We start from the raw sequence: 13864 nt of genomic DNA, 5'->3' as shown, positions 1-13864 counted from the left end.
CAGTGTTTCAGCGCACATCACTCACAAAAAGGCAGGAAATGAGGAGCCGATTTAAACAGTTTGCACCTGCATGAACCATTGTCCACCTTTCTTAGTCGTAGCCATACAACATCAACCGAACAACTTTCAGAATCTTTCACAGTCACAGCGCCGTCGGAGGACGCCATTTTGGATGTGTCGTAAGCGAGACTGAGTTTCGACAACATTATTATGCAATCCGCCGATACCGACAAACACTTGGAAGCTTTCTTGGGCACAGAAAATGAGCCAGAGGACTTCCCTGATACTGCCTGGCGCACTTCAGTTCCTGCCATCGTTCAGAATTGCCAAATCGAACAGTCAAAAAGAGTACGACTGAGGAAGTAACTGGGACATTCTTCGGTGTTCCTTCGAACTGGCAACTCCACTGAACTTGTTAGCCTTTGTTGGTGATCTGTTTTGACCGTATATTTTTGTTCTTTTTTCATTATAAATGCCTTATTTTGTCTGAGAAAAAGAACCAGTTACTGAAAAATAAAAGTAAGATCAGCAAAGTTTACGAAAGCAGGAAAAGACAACCCAACATTTCCAACATTAAATACAAGGCAGTAGCCTCCCTTGCGTTTGTCTGACTTCTTAGGTGAGTTTATGATTCCTACTGTTCCGAAATCGAATGCGATAAAATCGTTATCGTTAGATTTGACTGTGATATCAACATTTATCAGTCTGAATGTCTCGAAAGGCTGAATCATATCAGATCTCGGCTTACGCCTCGATCTGATATGATTTCAGCTTTCTCGACATTCAGACTGATAAATGTTGATATCACAGTCAAATCTAACGATAACTAATATTAATTTACGTTTAGATCTAAAACTCGATTTTCATAATAATCTGATGGATGGTTTTGATTTTGTTGGGCATTTTGTGGACTTACTTATTGGTTTTACCACCTTTTTCGCCCAATATTAGATCTAACAAAAAATGGGTAGATCTAAGCAAGCGGACTTACTTGGTTTTACACAAATATTTGGAAGAAGAACTGTTGTCAAGAGAAATGACAAAACAGTGAAAATGCACAAGAGAGAGAGAGAGAGAGAGAGAGAGAGAGAGAGAGAAAGAGAGAGAGAGAGAGAGAGAGAGAGAGAGAGAGAGAAGACAGGGAACCGAGAGAGAGAGAGAGAGAGAGAAGAGAAAGAAGAGAGAGAGAGAGAGAGGGGAAGAGACTGGGGGGGAGGAGAGAAGGCAGGGGAGCGGGAGAGAGAGCGGGATGGAGGGAGAGAGAGAAATAAAGGGAGGGAGAGAGAGAGATGGAAGGAGGGGTGGAGAAAGGGAGACAGAGAGAGAAGGTGATAGGGAGGGGGGGGGGGAGAGAGAGATATGTAGAGAGAGATAAATGGGGAGGAAGAGAGAGAGATAGGAATGGACTGAGGGAGGGGGAAGAAGGATGGATTTAGGGATACACGGCCTCAAACCCGTGGGTGGTTTTGAAAAAAACCCACTGGGTGGGTTGTCAGCCACCCAGTTTCTTCAAGTGCCAATAAGTGCCATAGGGTTAGGTTAGGGTTAGGGTTAGTTACCGTTCCGGCTTTTTAAAAATTGTTTCTAATTACCATAAAATAAACACCTCAATTTTAGTCTTCTCAACTGAAGAACAAACCACCCAATTGTGTGTCCGTCTGTGTGTGTGTGTGTGTGTGTGTGTGTGTGTGTGTGTGTGTGTGTGTGTGTGTGTGTGTGTGTGTGTGTGTTTCAACGGTGGGGAGTACATCGGACATTTTGGGGTATTAAGGTCCCATTAGGGTATTATGAGCCCGTCCTCATATTACACCACCAAGGTACCCCTATCTACCCCAGTGTGTGTTTTTCTTTTTCTTTTGCAGTTTAGCAGTTGCTGCTCACTCTGAAGACCCTGTGTTGTGATCAATACCTTCCAGGGCTTCCTCAGTACATGACTGTGGTTCTGCTCCTGTGGTTCAGGCTCTCCATATCACTTCTTGATGTGACACCTTCATTGTGATTGTGAGTTGTAAAAAAACCCACCATTTCATGCTTTTTCTCTGTCTTATCATCCATGAAGTAAAAGTGGCTACTATCTGGAGTCGTGGGGGGGGAGGGGGTATAGGAGTAATGTGGTGACAATTATCTTCTTCTTCTTCTGCGTTCGTGGGCTGAAACTCCCACGTACACTCGTGTTTTTTGCACGAGTGGAATTTTACGTGTATGGCCGTTTTTTACCCCGCCATTTAGGCAGCCATACGCCGTTTTTCGGAGGAAGCATGCTGGGTATTTTCGTGTTTCTATAACCCACCGAACTCTGACATGGATTACAGGATCTTTTTCGTGCGCACTTGGTCTTGTGCTTGCGTGTACACACGGGGGTGTTCGGACACCGAGGAGAGTCTGCACACAAAGTTGACTCTGAGAAATAAATCATCTCCCGCCGAACGTGGGGACGAACTCACGCTGACAGCGGCTAACTGGATACAAATCCAGCGCGCTACCGACTGAGCTTCATCCCCGCCCGGTGGTGACAATTATGATGTCAAATATATAATAAAATAAAATAATAATGAATAGCATTTATAAAGCGCACATCTTATCAGTTGAAAAACTCAATGCACTAACTCAGGGATTCACCAAAAGCAAGAACAATCAAAGCATACACTACCATTTAGACCATTAACACAGAAAATTAACAAAATAAAACGAAATATGACAATTATTACTGCCCCCACCTCCACATACAGCCCCCCCCCCCCACACACACACACACATACACTCACCATCATCATACAAAAAAAGCCACTCTAAACAAACAAAGATAGGTGATAGAGAACAGCAAAAATTTCCAAGCAGACAGTTTCATTTTTTCAATGATAGAGCGAAACAAGTAGCTCTTTAGCTGAGTTTTAAACCCAGCCAAGGTAGGCTGATCTCTGAGATATAAATATACATATATATACCATGATATATACCATGTGATCAATGTGTGTGTTTGTGTTTGTGTGTGTGTGTGAGTGTGTGTGTGTGTGTGTGGTGTATTAACACATGCTATCTAATTTCTGTCGACAGGACCATCCAATATGCCGAAGAAAAAGAAGCGAGGGAGGGAAGATGAAGAAACCGACTGGGATTGTTTCAATAACGATATTGTCAGTACCGCAGGATTGTATGTTGCATGTCAAACTCGTCCTGGGGGCCTGAACAAAATTTTCCAGCATGAAAATCAGGCATTTCCCCCATCGCTGTCATGTGAAGGAAAGCTGAGGTCGACAACAAAGTCTGCTCTTCTGGGGGTTTTGGAACCTCTTGTGCCACCCCCACCAACTGAGTTTCCTGAGACAGACACTGTCCTTGTTGATGGAGCTGCAGTTGTCCACTTCCTGAAGCCCCGCACATGCAAAACCTTCACTTGCTATGCCTCAGAAGTCTTCCTTCCCTACATCAAGCAACTCCTGCAGAAAGCTTCTCGAATAGACATTGTCTGGGACAGGTACGCAAGTGACAGTCTCAAGAGTGGCATGAGAGAAAAAAGAGGAACAGGTCGACGGAAACGGGTAACAGGTGATGGGATCATGCCAGTTGACTGGAACAGCTTTCTCCGTGTCGACCAAAACAAACAGGAACTGTTCAGTTTCTTGGGGCAGAAGGTGATCGAACTTGACACAGACACACTCGTCATCACAACCCAAGGCCCCATTGTTCTCTCCAACCGCCCACTTGATTCCCAGACAAAACTGTCACCCTGCAGTCATGAGGAGGCTGACACCAGATTGATTGTACACCTCTCCGATGCAGCTCATAATCACACGCGGATCCTGATAAGAACGGTGGATACTGATGTTGTTGTGCTCGCCATTGCTGCTGCTGCCCGTCAAACTGGGCTTGAAGTGTGGATCGCTGTGGGAGTCGGCCAGAATTACCGGTACATCTCTGCACATGACATCACCAGCATGTTGGGACCAGAAAAAGCCAGCTGTCTGCCACTGTTCCACAGCTTCAGCGGCTGTGATACGGTCTCGTCGTTCAGCAGCATTGGAAAGAAAACAGCATGGGATGTGTGGTACCTGTTTCCTGACATCAGCGAGGCCTTCCAGTCTCTGTCAGAAGCACCCACAGAGATCTCCGCATATGACAGAGCCTTGCTGGAGAGATATGTTGTACTTTTGTATGACAGAACAAGCAACTTTCCGGATGTCAACTCTGCGAGGGGACACCTGTTTGCAAAGGTTGGCCGCCAGATCGACAACATTCCTCCAACTAGCGAAGCCCTTTTGCAGCATGCAAGGAGAGCTGTTTATCAAGGAGGACATATCTGGGGTCAGACTGAAGTCGCCACGCCTAGTCTTCCAAACCCTGGCGACTGGGGTTGGCAATTTGTCAATGGTGCTTGGCAACCATTCTGGACTGCTCGGGACGAGGCTTCGAAGACATGCCGTGAACTGTGGAAGTGTGGCTGCAAAAAGGGATGCAAGAGCATGCGGTGCCGGTGTCGTAAGGCTGTGTTGAAATGCACAGCACTTTGCAAGTGCACTTGTGTCCCTGCATGCTGAATGGATCTTGACTGGTTTTGGAAATGGACAGCACCTGTGTTATGAACTATAATTATATCAGGTGCATACCTGTTTGACCTTGAACTTTAATGCACAATAATGTGAAGATATATACATAGCAGGCCTGCTGATAATATAATACAGGTAATATATTTACCAAATCCGGTATTCCCACTTCATGTTGGTGCTGAGAAATTAGCATTCCTAGAATTACCTGCCGGCACCTCTCGTTTGACCTTGACATTTGACCTTGAATGTACAATGACATAAGTGAATTAACTATGGGTGTGAAAGCATTACCTTATGATACTATATATCACATTTTATGATCCAAGTACATATGGTTACTGAGAAATTAGCATTTTACAGTCACTTACCAAAACGTGACACTGACTTTCTATTTGACCTTGATCTTTGACCTTGGATATATAACAACATGTGTTATATAGTTCGATGTTACAACACTACTTCATGAGAGTGCGTGTGCAAATTTTGATGTTTGTAGTGCATATGGTTCCTGAGATATTAGCATTTCTAGGGTCAAATGGCGGCCATTTTGAATTGTTCTAAAAATAGATACTGAAAGTAAGAAATTGCGATGGCCGTGTTTCTAAATTTCTTTAGGATCACTTACTCTATCACTCTGCCAAGTTTTATAAATGTAACACAAATTTGAAAGATTTTGACAAATAGAACCCCTACTATCCGTCACAAGAACTAAAAGAACATTCAATGTTCGTTAAATCTGTGGATCAAGTGACTCACGAAGCGGAGGAAATGAAAATCACCGGCAGATCTGTACAATATGTTGAATTCTGCCAGGGAAACGAAGCCGCCCTCACGGCAGAAAAGTCTTCGCCTACGAAAGTCAGTAGATCTAGAGCAAGGTAAACATACGTTTTTCAAAGCTTGTTCACAAACACACACACACACACACACACACACACACACACGTACACAAACACACACACGCTCACACCATCACACACACACATGAAAGAGATGGAATAGCTGATCGAGTGATGACAATGTTGATTGATAAGGTTTTTTTGGTGCGGTGAACTTGAGGCTATATTGTTCTATCAATCCATCGATATATTTTACACTTTCACCCCAGAAATGAAGCACGTATACACATATTGAACAAAAGAATCATTTTAAGCTTTCATTGGCATTGTTTCCTTTTTTTGCAGACATGTTGGCAGGAAGTGAGTGTTTCACCCCACTCTTGCAAGGTAGGTTGATCACTGATGACAAGTTCTGATTGTTTTTCCTTTTTAAACGGATGACATTGACAATCCGTACTATGCAGATGGATCTAACCGAGATGGATCTAACCGATACACGGAAGCAACATTGGGAACAAACTGTTATTCAATCTGTGAATATGTCATGTGTGAGGGGTATAACTGCAAGTAGCCTACGTTCGCTAATGTAGAGAAATAATTTTTGACTCAAACTTCAAGTTAAATTGTTTCTGCTGTCAGAGCCATCTTTCTGAAGGAACAATATTTTACATGCCACTGGGCACTGGATTGTTGTATATTCCTGCTTATTTTGCAATGACAGGCTCAGCTTTCATTTGATTGTAATGTGTTTCTTATTTGAAGCTTTGTACCATAAAAGCTCTGTAGAAGTGTTGCACTTGTTTTGCAGACTGCATTAGGCGTGGTAGCTATTGCACACACCCACACACACACCCCCCCTGCCTATTTATCTAACATTCCCACCCACACACATACACAGGGTGCTGACAAAGGATTTTTTTCCATTCTCCTTCAGGCCATCGCTTAATTTCTTGCAGACTGAGGAGCAATGGACGTTTGAGCAGCTCCTAAACCTGGGGCACACAAGCCACAAGGTAAATAAGGTATCAGTATACAAACAATTATGAACAAATGTTTTCCCTTTGATTTTTATCGCATAATTTTTTCATAAAACTCTGTAAATTGTGGCAATTACACATTATGCCAATAACATTATTATGAAGAATTTTTTCATAAAAATCTGTAAATTGTGGCAATTACACATTATGCCAATAACATTATTATGAAGAATGAAGATTTTCAACTTATCATTGAAGAAATGAAATCAAGCATTTTTGTTCATTCTGTATTTGATTATTATTTTCCAGTCTTTGGGTTGGCATAGTGGGTGAAATAAGGGTGAGGAGTGTCGGTTGGTGTTATTTTTTTAGGTCTAGATGACACCGCCCTGTTTCTGGATGGTTCAAAACAATCATTTTGTGCATGTATGAACGTTTTGAAGCAATTTGCCTCTATATCCGGTCTGAAAATGAACTATGAGAAAACTACGGCAGTCTGGATAGGCTCACATACAAATTGTAATATTAAATTTATGCCGGAACTTATGCTCAGTTGGAACCCTGTAACATTTAAAGTTCTTGGCATTGTTTTTTCAGTCAACTTAGATGACATTATACCCCTTAATTATGAACATAAATTGGTAGAAATTGAGAATTTGTTCAGGTCCTGGTCCAGAAGAAATTTAACACCCTTTGGAAAAATAACAGTTATTAAGAGTTTGGCGCTGTCTAAGTTAACTCATCTGTTTATGAGTTTACCAGACCCTGATGATAAGTTTTTGTTTGATTTGAATAGGTTATTTTTTTCATTTCTATGGAATGGTAAGAAAGATAGAATAAAGAGAACAACAGCATATCAGTCGTTTGAAGAGGGGGGGCTTAAAATGGTGGATTTGAAATGCTTCTTGTCAGCTCTGAAGATATCATGGTTACAGCGAGTCCTTTGTAGTGAAGGAAAAGTAACTAAACTTCTAAAAGCTCTGTGTCCACTTGTACAGAACATTCACAAGAGAGGAGGTGAGTTTGGAAACATATTGATGCAAAGAGTTCAGAATCCTTTCTGGAGAGATGTTTTCAAACATTATAAACATTTTGCATGCAAATGTGTCCCCATCTCCTTGAGTGATTTTGCTTCAGAGCGTCTGTATTATAATGTACATATTTGCATAGATAACAAGAAGGGCAAAGCCCATACGACTCACATGCTTTACACATTTTTCCTACCAAAATACATGTGACCTTGACCCAAGGTCAAGGTGATCCAAGGTCATGCAACACAAAGCTGGTAATTCAAGACATAGGAAGTACAATGGTGCTTATTGGCTCTTTCTACCATGAGATATGGTCACTTTTAGTGGTTCACTACCTTATTTGGGTCACATTTCATAAGGGTCAAAGTGACCTTGACCTTGATCATATGTGACCAAATGTGTCTCATGATGAAAGCATAACATGTGCCCCACATAATTTTTAAGTTTGAAACAGCTATCTTCCATAGTTCAGGGTCAAGGTCACTTCAAAATATGTATACAATCCAACTTTGAAGAGCTCCTGTGACCTTGACCTTGAAGCAAGGTAAACCAAACTGGTATCAAAAGATGGGGCTTACTTTGCCCTATATATCATATATAGGTGAGGTATTGAATCTCAAAAACTTCAGAGAAAATGGGAAAAATGTGAAAAATAGCTGTTTTTTAGGCAACATTTATGGCCCCTGCGACCTTGACCTTGAAGCAAGGTCAAGATGCTATGTATGTTTTTTGGGGCCTTGTCATCATACACCATCTTGCCAAATTTGGTACTGATAGACTGAATAGTGTCCAAGAAATATCCAACGTTAAAGTTTTCCGGACGGACGGACGGACGGACGGACGACTCGGGTGAGTACATAGACTCACTTTTGCTTCGCATGTGAGTCAAAAAGGTTATTTTTAACAGGAATTGGATGGAAAACGGCATTATTACAGTCGGTCACTTGATGAGAGCCGATGGGTTTTTGTCATATAACGATTTTAAATTGAAACATCCAAATTTACAATTGAATTTTGTTTTTTTCGAGGGCGTTATGCGCTCAGTTAAGAATTTTCATAAAAGACTAAAGTTAGATGCAGTTTTAAACAATGTTTTTCATATTGGTGATGATGTTGTATGGAAACAAATAGCTAAAGGTGGAGTAAAACATATATATACCCATCTTGTGAAAAATGATGGCAATCTACAGTGCATGGAAAAATGTGACCCTCCACCACGAAATGAGTCGCATGTCACCTCGCGCGGTTCTGCGCTAGGCTTGATATAAGTCCGGGGAGTGCCTGGTAACAGTGTGTGGGTCACCTTAATCACAGGCTTATAACTCAAACAGTTTTCGCTCTTTTCTAAAACGGGTTTCACCACTGAATAGAGCATAAAACTCTCGTTATGAAAATGTAAAAATATGAAAATCATGCAAAGGTGACATGCGACTCATTCCGTGGTGGAGGGTCACAAATGGGCTAATTTATTGAATTTTGATGTAAATGTTGGAAAGGTATTTCTGACAATAAGGCGAACTACACAAGACACATACCTAAGGTGGTTCCAATATAGAATACTACATAGAATTTTTCCCACTCAACGCCTGTTATTTTTGATGAAAATTTCTGACACATCACTATGTAGCTTTTGTACACAGGAAGAGGAAACCTTAGAACATTTGTTTTGGGAGTGCACAAGAGTTAAACTTTTTTGGTCTGATTTCACAGAATGGTTATGTCAAAATTTCACACATTGCAGTAATTTGAATTTGTCAAAAGAGCTTGTCATTTTAGGGTATGTAGACAACTTTCATACGGATGCTGTTTTTGATTTGTTTATTCTCCTTGCCAAACAAAGTATACCGTATTTGGAGCCAAATTAAATAAGACAGTCCCAACACTAAATGTTTTTGTGAAAATTGTCAAACAAAGGTTTTTGATCGAAAAGTATAATGCTAGTGTAAATAATTATTATGGTAAATTTGAAAAAGAGTGGTGTTTATATAGACACTTTTTTCATTGATGCTATAGGATAATTGTATTGATTGATTTCGTATGAACATTTTTGAATGTGATACTCCCTGACCCATTTACTCATAACAGGTTATACAGTACTTTTATGCCGATAATTAAACCCCATGTATACTTGGAGGCTAAATTGTGACCACCGCCCCCAACTACCCCCCTCCCCTCCCCCAACCTCAGTTACCCCCCACCCTCCCCTCCCACAACCTCAGTTACCCCCCACCCTCCCCTCCCACAACCTCAGTTACCCCCCACCCTCCCCTCCCACAACCTCAGTTACCCCCCACCCTCCCCCCCCAACAACCTCAGTTCCCCCCCCCCCTTTCCATATCCCCTGTCTTTTCAACAACCCACCCTACTGTCTATGTCTGTGTCTTGTCTAGGTATGTACGTGTGTATGCGCTTTGTTGATAAACTCGGTGTATGATGTATGTTATGCTGTGTTTATGTGTATATAAAGGAAATAAAATGTAAAAAAAAAAATAAAAAAAAAATAAAAATAAATAACATTATTATGAAGAATGAAGATTTTCAACTTATTGAAGAAATGAAATCAAGCATTTTTGTTCATTCTGTATTTGATTATTATTTTCCAGTCTTTGGGTTGGCATAGTGGGTGAAATAAGGGTGAGGAGTGTCGGTTGGTGTTATTTTTTAGGTCTTGGTGATGTAATATTTTCCCTACGGTATTATTCATGGTTATCATAGTGCAGAATCCAGGGAAACGGTTTTTTGAACAGCCTCTTAAACTGAAAAGCTACAAGGTCAACAACATAAACAGGTTACTGGTGTCTCGGGCATTGATGTTTTTAAAAAGATTTGCACAGCAAATTTTGTGTGTGTAAAGAGATAATGAAAATAAAGCATAACAACTTTTATATTTTTGAAGTGAAATTAAATGTTTTCATTTTTTTTATTTTGAAGTGTTTTTTGTATGCAGGTTTTATTGGATGGGTGGGGGGTGGTTTTGATGGTTCTGATTTATTATGATGTAAGGGTGTTTTTTTCCTTAATTATTTATTTAATTGGTTTATGCAGACTTCATGGCAGCCACTGACCTGACGATATGACAGCCATGAATATCGAACGCAGAAGGAGAAAAAGAAGAAGACAGTCTAACAGGAAAATAATTCTGGTATGCTCATAATGTCTATGCCAGTTAAAAAAAGTCATGAATTAAAGTTTACCCAGGTTAGACATTAGCATGTCGTAATTGTGACAATGAATGTATCCGTAAACGCACCAAGAGACTTACTGAGAAAAATTGAAGTCATGCATCGTCAATATGACTACAATCACAAACTGAATAAGGGGAAATCATGTCAATTTGGTGGTCTGGATCATCAGCTGTTGCTCATTCGCTATAATGGTCTACTTGACAAAGTCCGTCTTCGTATGCTTCTTTGTTTCTTTATACCTAGTGTAGACAACATGTAGGCGTTTGCAGACTGTTTATTGTATTGCTGTTGTTTGTTTGTGAGTAAAACTATGGTGTGACCTCAATTGTTTGGAATTTGTTGTGTATGTTATACTTTGTGTAAGGTGTTTCTCCATGCCCCCAGAAGAACCGACATCATATTAAAACCTTTATACCCTGAAAATACTTGCATGCTAGATGTTGTTTCTTATTGTAATGATTGGGGACAGGCAAGCTCTTAAATTGTGCAAGCCTTCAGAAAACTGTCAAGTCTGATTTGCTAGAACAAGCGATATTAACACGTTATTAAGATGAATATTTGATTAAATATGTGCAGGAACTACTTCAGCAGATTCATATGGCCAGTCTCACAATGCAAGGAAGGTGAGTAAATTGAATTATGTCTTTCTCACCTGTTCTGTGTTTAGTGTCAGCCGTGATTGCCTGATGAGAATTTGAAAACATGTTGCTAACTAACATGAACCCAACCATGAAACGTGATGTAGGTGAGTAGCCCATCTAGAAAAACGAACCTGTTCTAATTCCGAATTAGAACAGGTTCTTTTTTCTAGATGGGCTACTCACCTACATCACATTGTATGGTTGGGTTCATGTTAGTTAGCAACATGTTTTCACATAGAAAATGGTGGGCACCTGAACAAATATCTGCACATTACAATGAAGTCTTACTTTGTGATATGATGGTTTAATAACCCCCCCCCCCCACCCCACAACCCAAAGAAGAAGCTCACATAACTACCAACTACACAATTTCATTACAGAATCAAACAATGGGAAGAATCAGGATTCAGCAGTGCTAGGTCGTTGAGGGGAATAGCTATCACTAGGCACTCAGCAATAAATAGTTGAGGTTTTCACGGACATTAACAAAATCCGGTAACCTACGGACAGTAAATTTCACAGGGAAGGGAACAAGAACGTCAAAATGGAAAAGTATGTTTTTTCTTTCAAACCATTGATAGAGCTTTGAAGCTTCACACAAGTTTTGCAGAGAGAGCACTCGGCCTATTCATTTTTGGCACTAAAACATGCGCACACACAAAAAGAAAGTTTTTAAAAAGTGGCGCCAATGTATTCTCACACTCACAGCCTTAGAATATTGCAGTTTGTATGTTACCAAATTGAGGCATGATTTTACTCCATGCAATTACCTGACCAAATCTGCGACAGTCGGGCAAACTTCTTACAAGTCGGATTGGGCCTTCAATCAAATACTCAGAAACCAGCAGCTACTTTAAGTAATACTAGTTTTGTTGTTATTTTTTACAGCTTGTACTGAATGTGTTTTTCTTTTATCTCCTCAGAATCGAGTCAGCCAGAGAAAGACCATTGAGAGGGAGAGCGCACAGTAAAGCATATATGGCATGCACTTCGGTGGACCAGTGCCATCATCTTCATAACAAGAGATGCAGATCATATTTTCTTATGTTTAAGTATAGCTGTTAGCAAAAGTATTTGACGATTCTTGGGTACGACTTTCGTGTTTTATCCTATTAGCTTGTGCACAGCCCCAAAATCTGTTTTATTTTGATTTATCATTTATAGTTTGAATTTTTGTTTTAAATGGAATTAGTCCAAATGTAAATACATCTAAGGTTGCAATATTGTTTTCTTGTATATACCCTTAAAACTACCTCTTCGTGTAAACAACATTTAATTGTAAAAAGAAGTGTTTGTTCAAGGGAGATAATTTGAAGCGAATTTTTTTTAAATCAGTAAAACTGCGTAGTGACATCCTCAATTAAATAAAAAGAATAAGGAATAAAGGTATACACACAGGTTGTACCCATTTTCTTGATTGCACTGCTTTTAAGTAGAAAGCTTTTTTTCTCAGAATTATTTTACAAATAAAATTCAAGGGAGGCAATTGATATGATAAAAAGGAAGAATTTTTTCTTTTCTTAGAATACTGTACACATTTAGTAAAGTATAATTTACAAGACAAAACACAGGGTTTTTGGTTTTTTTTCTGTGCCTACTACTTGACAAGAGAACCACGAGATTTGTGCAGATTATTTAAAATGTTCTGTACAGTATATTTTACATCTTAGACAGATCCATACAATATATATAATTTTGTAATAGATGTTTACAATTTGTAGGTATGTTTTTGTTTTAAATCAACAGTTCGGATAGCCACAACAAGTGTGTATGTCTTGTGATTCGAGAGCTTTAGCACTGGATGCTAAGAATCCTCTTGATCATTTACTTCAGTAGGTTAAGCCACCTTCTCCAAAATCTTCTCTCCTATTTTGTGCTTACTACAGTGGGTTTGACAAGAGAACCACGAGATTTGTTTTTGTACATATGTTGCTTTTATTCTGTACACTTTAATATTTTAATCCTATGTGCACATTTTTTTTAACTGTGTTTTGGTTTTTGTTTTTGTTTTCCTGTATTCAAAGTGTGTATGGAAACCACAACCTGTCACAGCAGTATTATTAATCTCTGGATCTCCCTGCTAAGAACGTAATTAACAGAACGTGTGCATGTAGCTAAAGAACTTAAAAAGAATTTCTGCTACTTCACTCAAAATACGTCCATCCTCACACTCATATTTTCTTAAAATAATATTTGTTCATACAAACATGTTTGCGAATTATTCAATTTTGCGTAAAATATTCAATTACGATTTCTTTGTGTGTTGCAAAATTATGTAATAAAATTATGCAAGATCAAATTCAAAACAGCAATAAAGCTGCTGACGGCAGAATACCTCTGTTGACTTCTCTATCTGTTGGGTCAAACTATGCCACAGACATGTTTCTTCTAGTAGCTCAATATTACGTGATACAGTCTCAAAGACAGAACAACGCAATAACCTTTTTTGTGTGTAGATTCGATTGACTTTTTCCTGAAATAAAATATTCATGAAGCGGATTCTGACTGAGTTAATATATTTCTGGAAAGCTGAACAACGCAATGCGTCTGTGACTGGTGAAGAAGCAGAGCTGGAGCTTTTTGTATTGTTTGTCGTTGGTTTTATTACACACACACTCACATACGGTCAACAAAACGTTGCATGTTC

The 13864-nt window shown here is 39.6% G+C and overlaps 1 long non-coding RNA gene across 4 annotated transcripts in view; it reads left to right on the top strand.

Annotated features, from left to right (window-relative positions):
• Window positions 1-4236: 4236 nt before the first annotated feature.
• The window catches only part of LOC138955968 (uncharacterized), a 10837-nt gene continuing 1209 nt past the window's right edge, over window positions 4237-13864 (top strand). The window contains exons 1-6 of one of the 4 annotated variants that reach the window (XR_011452445.1): window positions 4237-5422; window positions 5729-5770; window positions 6340-6396; window positions 10437-10533; window positions 11153-11199; window positions 12141-13864. The exon at window positions 12141-13864 is cut by the window's right edge and continues 1209 nt beyond it. This is a non-coding gene — a long non-coding RNA (uncharacterized lncRNA). The other 3 variants (XR_011452443.1, XR_011452444.1, XR_011452442.1) reach the window with 3 other exon arrangements.

This window comes from Littorina saxatilis, unplaced genomic scaffold, assembly GCF_037325665.1.
Source record: "Littorina saxatilis isolate snail1 unplaced genomic scaffold, US_GU_Lsax_2.0 scaffold_380, whole genome shotgun sequence".
Taxonomy (NCBI): domain Eukaryota; kingdom Metazoa; phylum Mollusca; class Gastropoda; order Littorinimorpha; family Littorinidae; genus Littorina; species Littorina saxatilis.
The sequence above is the reverse complement of the archived record's forward strand: the minus strand, read 5'-3'. Positions and strand labels throughout refer to the sequence as shown.